Raw genomic sequence first — 9,406 nt, forward strand, 5'->3', positions numbered from 1 at the left:
CTGGATTTTTGTCATGATGGATTTGGTCCTTGAGTCACAGAACAAAGCAGCAAGTTGAATGGGATGCTGGTCGAGGACAAGATTCATTGAGTGGAGCTGGATAAAAAAGAATGCAGAAACAAGTGGCAAGATGTCTTTCCTATAGTGAAATCAGTGACACCGAGTTGTATGGTTCGGTTGTACCGAGAGGATTCGGTTGGACCGAAAGCATCAGACCGGTGAGACCGAGTTCATCGCAGAGAAAACATCTTGTCACCTCACCTCACTAGACAAGTAAGATCTCACAAGGATTTGCAAGGAATTAACTGAAAGATTTGCAATGAATTTGATGCAAGGAATGCAGAACAGAAAATAAAAGAGAAGAAACTAAAAAGGAGTCTAGATGATGTTTTTTTTGAAGAGGGAAACAAATATGCATGAGACAAATGCAAGAGCGCAGAAAAGAGCACAAGAGAATTTCATCTAGAATTGGTCGGCGACAAAGTCACCTATGTTAGAGTATATTGACTTAGGAGTCAAGTGAGATCACTTGATCATAGGTCATACTCATCGTTTAAGCTCAAAATGGGGTTACCATTTTTCTTTTAAGCTTTTTGATGTATTCACATCTTGTCGAGTTGCTTTGACTCATGACTTGGAATAAAGCTTCTCTAAGATGGAATAACATACCTTGGGTGGTGGCGTCGATCATGATCATGTAGTTGAACTTGTGTGGGTTGCTCAAGGTTGATGTAGCTCATCAAGAGTTGGGACAACCACTTGGAGTTGGAGTTCATCTACCTACATGGGTTAGTTTTTGCAAGGAAGAGCACTTGTGTATCCAAAATGACAATCATGAAACTCAACATAAATTTTTTCAAAGGATATGTTTGAATGGTTGCGTGCTTCCTTGTCTTCATCCACCATTGTGTAGAGACTTGGTGATATAGAAATTGCTCAAGATGTGAGTGAGTTGCAATCTCATAGATTTAGATTCATCCAAGTACCTACACGGGTTACATAACATGCAAGGTGCAAATATATCCAAGACATAAGATAGTCAACATAAGAGAACTATCAAGGATTAGTCATAGGCTCATGCCTTGCATGTATCAAATGGAGTTCCTACTCCAAGTTTGAAGCATCAATGATGTTCAATTCACCTCTTAACCTGCAAAACACTTTCTCATCAAGTGGTTTCGTGAATATATCAGCTAACTGCTTTTCGCTGCGAACATGCTTAAGATTAATGTCCCCTTTGGCAACATGATCTCGAATGAAATGATGACGAACTTCAATATGCTTAGTTCGAGAATGTTGCACGGGATTGTGAGCAATCTTAATAGCACTTTCATTGTCACAAAGTAATGGAACATGTTTCACAGATATCCCATAATCTTTACGAGTTTGGGTCATCCAAAGTAATTGAGCACAACATGATCCAGCGGCAATGTATTCCGCTTCGGTGGTGGATAAGGATACCGAGTTTTGTTTCTTGGAAGACCAAGACACAAGAGATCTACCAAGAAATTGACAAGTACCCGAAGTGGACTTTCTGTCAACCTTGTCACCGACATAGTCCGAGTCGGAGTAGCCAACAAGATCAAAGGAGGCCCTCTTTGGATACCAAATGCCAAAATTTGGTGTGTGGATTAAGTATCTCACTATCCTTTTCATGGCCTTAAGATGACATTCTTTAGGAGCGGCTTGATATCGTGCACAATGCACACACTTAGCATGATATTGGAGCGTGAAGCACATAGACATAATAATGAACCAATCATAGAGCGATAAACCTTTTGGTCAAACGGTTCACCATCTTTGGTTAAATCAAGATGTCCACTAGTAGGCATGGGTGTAGTCATACCTTTGCATTCTTGCATATTGAACTTCTTGAATAAGTCCTTAGTGTACTTCGTTTGAGAGACAAAGGTACCTTCCTTAGTTTGCTTGATTTGCAAGCCAAGAAAGAATTTGAGTTCACTCATCATCGACATCTCAAACTTCTCCGACATTAGCTTTCCAAACTTTTCACTAAAATGAGGGTTAGTTGATCCAAATATAATATCATCGACATAAATTTGGCACACAAATAGTTCTCCATTAACCCTTTTAGTAAAAAGAGTAGAATCTATTTTCCAATTTCAAAGCCTTTTTCAATAAGGAACTTGGTCAAGCATTTATACCATGCTCTAGGAGCTTGTTTAAGACCATAAAGAGATTTGTGAAGTTTGTAAACATGATTAGGTTTCTTAGGATTGACAAATCCGGGAGGTTGCTTAACATAAACTTCCTCCTCTATTTCACCATTTAGAAAAGAACTTTTAATGTCCATTTGGTACAAGGTGATATCATGATGATTAGCATAGGTAAGTAAGATGCGAATGGAGTCAAGTCTAGCAACGGGGGCATATATCTCACCATAGTCCATACCTTCGACTTGAGTGTAGCCTTGGGCGACGAGACGTGCTTTGTTGCGAACTACTTGTCCATCTTCATCTTGCTTGTTGCGAAACACCCATTTGGTACCGATGCTGTTGTGGTTGTTGTCGGGCTTCTCAACTAATGTCCAAACTTGATTTATCTCAAAGTTGTGTAGCTCTTCATGCATGGAATTTATCCAATCCGGATCTTCCAAAGCATCTTCAACCTTCATAGGTTCAATGCTAGAGATGAATGAATAGTGTTCACAAAAGTTAGCTAAAGGAGTTTTTGAGCGAGTGATTCTCCCGGTTTGGATATCATTGTAGATTTGCTGGACGGGATGGTGTTTAACAATTCTTGCTCGAACTCGTGAAAGCTTTTGCTTGGATCTTGGTTGAACATCTTCTTCATCTTGTTCTTCTTCTTGGCCTTCTTCGTTGTTGACGGTGTCATTCTCTTGTCATGGTGCAGAAGGAGGTTTTTGGCGTTCATCTTGGTGCACTTCCTCGTTTTCTTCATCTTGGTGTGTCCCACTTGTGGATGCTTCCGTATCAACTCTTGGTTCACCTTGTCGTGAGGTAGAAGCTTCCACTTGGACGAACGAGGTACTCTCCTTCACCTTCGTTGGACGAATCTTGCCAATAGACAAGTCTTGGATTGCTTCCGAAGGGTCTTTGTCTCCTACATCAATTGGCAATTGCTCTACTTGCGAGCTGTTAGATTCATCAAATTCACATCTACCGTCTCTTCAACCTTTCAGGTGAAATTATTGTAGACACGGTATGTGTGAGAGTTTGAGCCATAACCAAGTAGGAAACCTTCATGAGACTTAGGATCAAATTTAGAATGACGATGCTTATCAAGAATGTAGCACTTTGAGCCGAATACTCGAAAGTATCCAACTTGTGGTTTGTTACCAGTAAGGAGCTCGTATGCCGTCTTGCCGAGTAGCTTGTGAAGATACAAGCGATTTGTTGCATCACAAGCTGTCTCAACCGCTTCCGCCCAAAAGTGCTTTGGCGTCTTGCACTCATCAAGCATCGTTCTCGCCATTTTGATGAGTGTCCGGTTCTTCCTCTCAACAACTCCATTCTATTGAGGTGTGTACGTAGCCGAGAACTCATGTGAAATCCCTTCTTCGTCAAGAAAGGTGTCCACATTTGCGTTCTTGAACTTCGTTCCGTTGTCGCTGCGAACCTCCTTGATTTTCACTTCAAATTGATTTTGGGCCTTCCTAGCAAAGTTTTTGAAGATCTTTTGGACATGCGATTTATCATCGAGAAAGAACACCCACATAAATGCTGAAAAATCATCAACTATAACTAGACCAAAAGAATTTCCACCAAGACTTTTGTAAGCATTAGGACCAAAACGATCCATGTGAAGTAGCTCGAGTGGCCTCCTTGTGGTCATGATGTTCTTCACGGGATTCCTTCCTCCAACCTGTTTACCTGCTTGACAAGCGCTGCAAAGTCTATCCTTATCAAATATGACATCGTTAACGCCAAGGATATGATTTCCTTTAATAAGCTTGTCAAGGTTTCACATACCAACATGACCTAATCGTCTATGCCATAACCATCCTTTAGAGGATTTAGCAATTAAGAAAGTTCTAGGTTGAGCCTTTTTAGTGAAATCAATAATGTAAAGATCACCTCTGCGTATACCGGTAAAGACTATTTTATGATTATCTCTTCGAAACACTTGGCAATCTACTTCAGTAAATAGGACATTGAAACCGAAATCAGCAAGTCTAGATACTGAAAGTAAATTGTAGCCAAGAGATTCAACGAGCATGACATTTTGTATGGAGCTATCATGTGAGATGGCCACCTTACCTAGGCCAACCACTTTACCCTTTGAGTTATCACCAAAGGTGACATACTCTCGAGAGCCGTCATTTTCAGCAAGCTCACGGAACATATCTTTACTCCGGTCATATGATCAGTACATCCACTATCAAGAACCCATTCCTTTCCTCCAGCCATGTAGCCGCGAAGATTTTCCATAAGACCAAAGTGTCTCATTGCATCATTAAGATCATAGTCACTGTCATCATCATCCTCATCATAGTATCCATGTTCAACATCATCTTGTGATTGATTAATTCCTAGAGAGGGTAATTCATCAGATAAATGATCATTTCTATGGTTATCTTTATGAATTCTAGTAGCTTTGGAAATGATATTGCTAATGATTCCAACATCTCCTTTGGCACTCGTAAGATCAGTAAGCTCAAATAAGTAGTCACCAAATTTGGGATCATTGGAACTCATTTTAATCAAGGCAATAGACTTATGGAGAATTTCATCTAGATTTTTGAAGGAATAATTTGGAAAGCGTTCCTCAAGAAATCTCCATATAGTGTAGGCACAATCAAGAGTAGGCAAACATTCAATCAAGTTTCTAGGCAAGCCTCTAGTGATAAGATTAACAATTCTATGGTTGCGGATCATGTCAATAGACTCATCAAGGGTAGGATGCAAAGGATCAACATGAGGTGCACAAGGGCTAGTAATGTACTTGTTCAAATGATATTCATTGAAAATCTCAAGCACTTCATTTTTCCACTCATGAAAATACTCTCCATAAAGTATAGAAACTCTATGTCTAAGACTCCCAAAAGTAGACTCATCCATGTTCCTCCAATGGTGTTTAAACCAAAGCAATGGAGACCAAAGCTCTGATACCAATTGAAAGGATCGAGAAGAGGTGTCTAGAGGGGGGGTGATTAGACACTAAGTACCAAAAGTTGCAGTTTTTAATTTCTTTAGGTTGAAGTGGAGTTTTGGCACAAGTTTAACAAACACAATACATATCAAGCAAGCATGCAAAGAGTATATGAGCAGCGGAAAGTAAAGCATGCAACTTGCAAGAATGTAAAGGGATGGGATTGGAGTGTGCAAACGCAATTTGGAGACACGGAGATTTTTGAGACGTGGTTCCGATAGGTGGTGCTATCATACATCCACATTGATGGAGACTTCAACCCGCGAAGGGTAACGGCTGTGCGAGTCCACGGAGGGCACCACCCACGAAGGGTCCACGAAGAAGCAACCTTGTCTATCCCACCATGGCCGTCGCCCACGAAGGACTTGCCTCACTAGCGGTAGATCTTCACGAAGTAGGCGATCTCCTTGCCCTTACAAACTCCTTGGTTCAACTCCACAATCTTGTTGGAGGCTCCCAAGTGACACCTAGCCAATGTAGGAGACACCACTCTCCAAGAAGTAACATATGGTGTGTTGATGATGAACTCCTTGCTCTTGACCTTCAAATGATAGTCTCCCCAACACTCAACTCTCTCTCATAGGATATGAATTTTGTGGAAAGAAGATTTGAGTCGAAAGCAACTTGGGGAAGGCTAGAGATCAAGATTCATATGGTAAGAATGGAATATCTTGGCCTCAACACAAGTGTAGGTGGTTCTCTCTCAGAAAAAGGTAAGTTGGAAGTGTAGGTTTGTTCTGATGGCTTTCTCCATGAATGAAGAGGAGGTGGAGGGGTATATATAGCCTCCACACAAAATCTAACCGTTACACACAAATCACCAAACTCGGTGGGACCGATTCAGAGAACTCCGTCAGACCGATTTGATTCATAATGTGACCGTTAGGTGTTTCAGAGGGACCGACTGGATCAATTCGGTGGGACCGATGTGCTAGGGTTAGGGTAAATCCAAAACTCGGTTTGACCGATTACTCAAACTCGGTGGGACCGATTTGGGTAATAAGCGAAACAGAGAGTTGGCCAAGCTAACTCAGTGGGGCCGATTGCATATCTCGGTGGGACCGAAAATATTGCAATCGGTAACAGAGAGTTTGCAAGCCCATCTCGGTGAGACCGAGATCCCATCGGTGAGATCGAATTGATTAGGGTTTCTGGCAGTGGCTATGTCAACTGAACTCGGTGGCTCTGGATAGAAAGAATCGTTGGGGCCGAGTTGGATATTTGGTGTGGGACAGATTTGGAAGTGAGAAAGTGGTTGAGGGCTTTGGAGCATATCACTAAGCACTTTGATCAAGCAAGCCATTAAGCAACACCTCATCCCTTCTTAATAGTATTGGCTTTCCTATGGACTCAATGTGATCTTGGATCACTAAAATAGAAAATGTAGAGTCTTGAGCTTGGAGCTTGAGCCAATCCTTTGTCTTTAGCATTTTGAAGGGGTTCCACATCCTCTAGTCCATGCCACTTCATTGTTGAACTTATCTGAAACATACTAGGTAAAAGTGTTAGTCCAACAAGAGATATGTTGACATTAACTACCAAAACTACCTAGGGAGCACTTGTGCTTTCAACTGATCATGTTGCTATTAAACACCTTATGGAAAAGAAAGATGCTAAACCTAGACTTATTAGATGGGTTCTCCTACTACAAGAATTTGATTTGCATATTATTGGTAGAAAGGGAGCTGAGAATCCCATTGCAGACAACTTATCTAGGTTAGAGAATGTTCTTGATGACCCACTACCTATTGATGATAGCTTTTCTGATGAACAATTAGCTGTCATAAATGCTTCTCGTACTGCTCCATGGTATGCTGATTATGCTAATTACATTGTTGCTAAATTTATAACACCTAGTTTCACATACCAACAAAAGAAAAGTTTTCTATGATTTAAGACATTACTTCTAGGATGACCCACACCTTTATAAAGAAGGAGTAGATGGTGTTATTAGACGCTGTGTACCTGAGAATGAACAGGAATAGATCCTACGCAAGTGTCACTACGAGGCTTATGGAGGACACCATGCTGGAGATAGAACTACACATGAGGTATTGCAACCAGTTTTTATTGGCCTACTCTCTTCAAGGATGCCCGTAAGTTTGTCTTGTCTTGTGATGAATGTCAAAGAATTGGTAATATTAGTAGACGTCAAGAAATGCCTATGAATTATTCACTTGTTATTGAACCATTTGATGTTTGGGTCTTTGATTATATGAGACCGTTTCCTTCCTCTAATGGGTATACACATATTTTAGTTGCTGTTGATTACGTTAATAAGTGGGTAGAAGCTATTCCAACTAGTAGTGCTGATCATAACACCTCTATTAAGATGCTTAAACAAGTTATTTTTCCGAGGTTTGGAGTCCCTACATACTTAATGACTGACGGTGGTTCACATTTTATTCATGGTGCTTTTCGTAAGATGCTTGCTAAGTATGATGTTAATCATAGAATTGCATCTCCATATCATCCACAGTCTAGTGGTCAAGTAGAACTGAGCAATAGAGAGCTTAAATTAGTTTTGCAAAAGACTATTAATAGATATAGAAAGAATTGGTCCAAGAAACTTGATGATGCATTATGGGCCTATAGAACTGCATATAAAAATCCTATGGGTATGTCACCATATAAAATGGTTTATGGAAAAGCATGTCACTTACCTCTTGAACTAGAACATAAGGCATATTGGGCCATTAAAGAGCTCAACTATGATTTCAAACTTGCCGGTGAGAAGACACTATTTGACATTAGCTCACTTGATGAATGGAGAACCCAGGCCTATGAGAATGCCAAACTGTTTAAAGAAAAAGATAAAAGATGGCATGAAAAAAGGATACAAAAACATGAGTTTAATGTAGGTGATTATTTATTGTTATACAACTCTCATTTAAGATTTTTTGCAGGAAAACTCCTCTCTAAATGGGAAGGTCCTTACGTTATCGAGGAGGTCTATCATTCCAGTGCCATCAAAATCAACAACTTCGAAGGCACAAATCCGAGGGTGGTGAACGGTCAAAGAATCAAACAATTTATCTTAGGTAATCTTATAAATGTTGAAACTAATGTTATTGAAACCGTAACCCAGGAGGAGTATATAAGGGACACCTTCCAAAACGTTTCAGCCTGCGAAAAGGAAGAGGTATGTGCTACGGTAAGTAAACCGAATCAAAAATAGTTCTAATAGCAATTTTTCTCCGTTTTGGAATATTTAAGAAAATATAAAATAAGAAGCAGTCCGGAAAGGACACGAGGCGTCCAGGATGGTGGAGGGCACGCCCTACCCCCTGGGCGCGCCCCTGCCTCGTGGGCACCTCGTGTGCCCTCCGGACTCTGTTTTCTTGCACGATACTTCTTTTGGTCGGTAAAAATTCATTATATAATCTCCCGAAGGTTTTGACCACCGTACCACGCAAATATATCTTGTCTTTGTTTCGAGTTGTTTTTCTGACAGATCTAGATCACCATGACGTCTTCAAGCGCCCCCGGGGACAAGTTTTTTGTGAGGGTCATCAACCCCTACCTCGCGGAGGTGCTACGACACCCTCAAACCATTGAGTTGCGTGAGGTGGTGCTGCACATCTACAATGTTGAGGGACCAAGGAGGACCGAAAGCGTGGAGACAAGACTCGAAGCAATGGAGCAACAAGTTTTCATGTGCCAGGGGATGGTGGAATGCGGACTCGACGCCAACCACATGATGATCGTGGAGTTCACCAACAATCACAAGCTGGATGCCAAGGACATTGGGGAGACCATCTTCAAGCTTCACGAGAAAATCGAGCTCCTCCAAGCCCAGATCTATGACCTGCAAAACCAAAACTGTGAGTATTAATATAGATTCAAGAGGATGAGTTTGGCTGTAGATTCAAGGATCCTGGAGACTCGATTATCCTTAGATGATGGCGAGCCTATGCCTTGGAATATGGACGATAAGCCTACATCATCAACAACTCCATCATCACTACCACCAAAGGAGAATTGAGTATCGGGTATGGGCACTCCCCTTGGCAACTTCCAAGCTTGGGGGAGTGCCCCAGTATCATATCACCATCACACTTTTATCTTTACCGTTTTTCTTAGTTCGATCCTTTTGGTAATATCTTGATCTAGTAGAACAAAGTTTTAGTATGATTTAGTTTTGAGTTTTGCTTTATGATCCTTCTATGTAATCGAGTCCGTGAGCTATATATAATAAAGATTAGTTTTGATTCAAGGGCTTGGTTATCTTGCTATGATCTTGAGGGAATAAAAGTAAGAATAAAAAGAAATA

This window comes from Triticum dicoccoides, chromosome 2A, assembly GCF_002162155.2.
Source record: "Triticum dicoccoides isolate Atlit2015 ecotype Zavitan chromosome 2A, WEW_v2.0, whole genome shotgun sequence".
Lineage (NCBI taxonomy): Eukaryota > Viridiplantae > Streptophyta > Magnoliopsida > Poales > Poaceae > Triticum > Triticum dicoccoides.